The following is a 1,054-nucleotide window of genomic DNA, read 5'->3' as shown; positions in this document are numbered from 1 at the left end:
GTGCAGCTGAGAAGAATGTGCATTCTGATGCTGTTGGGTGGAACACTCTGTAAAGGTCTACCAAGTCCATATGTTCACAAGTTGGTTGAGTTCTGTTATTTCTTTCCCATTTTTTTGTCTAGTTGATCTGTCTCTTTGTGACAATGGTGTGTTAAAGTCCCCTGTTATGATTGTGTTGCTGCTTATTTCATTTTTCATGTCTGTTAAAATTGGTCCTATATAGTTGGGTGCTCCTATATTTGGTACATAGATGTTCATGATTGCTATCTCTTCTTCTTGCAGCTGTCCCCTCACAAATATGTAGTGACCTTCTTTATCTCTTTTGATTGTTCTTGGTTTGAAGTTCACATTGTCTGCAAACAAAATAGCTAAACCCGCTTTTTTTGAGGGATTCCTGTTGTGTGGAGCATTGTTTTCCATCCTTCATTTTCAGTCTATGAATATCCTTTTGAGTTAAATGTGTTTCTTGTATAAGGCAAATAGTCGGATTTTGTTTCCTGATCCACTCTGCTGGTCTGCTTCTTTTGGTTGGTGCATTGAGACTGTTTACATTGATGGTTATAACTGATATGTACTGGCTTATCTTTGTCATGTTATTTTCCTGCTGTCGGATCCTCCTTTTTCCATTTTTTTTTAATTGCTAGATCTGCTTGGTTGTTCCTCTCTGTTGTTGTTCTTGAAGTTGCAGTGTGTTTTATCTCTTTCTAGAATATCTTTTAGTACTCTTTGTAGGATTAGTTTGGTGCTCATGAATTTCTTTTTTTTTTTTTTACCAATTGAATATTCATTGACTATTCTCAATGGTTGTTGTAGGAAACACATAGTAATAAACATACATCCATTTATGAAATAGGATAGGAACAATACAAACATTACAGAGTTATGGACAGATAAGTAGGAAAATATCAATGGCTGCTGTAATACATGGTGGTATCTTCAAAGTGGTTTCTGAGAAAGACAGAGATATACAAGAATGATCTAACAAGTAGTTACAGCCTAATGGTTGTGAAAAATAGTGTATTACCTCCTCACCAGTGACTCCTTTCACTGAGGT

The sequence above is a fragment of the Chinchilla lanigera genome, unplaced genomic scaffold, assembly GCF_000276665.1.
Source record: "Chinchilla lanigera isolate Chin_1 unplaced genomic scaffold, ChiLan1.0 scaffold00114, whole genome shotgun sequence".
Lineage (NCBI taxonomy): Eukaryota > Metazoa > Chordata > Mammalia > Rodentia > Chinchillidae > Chinchilla > Chinchilla lanigera.
This window is presented reverse-complemented; position numbering follows the sequence as displayed.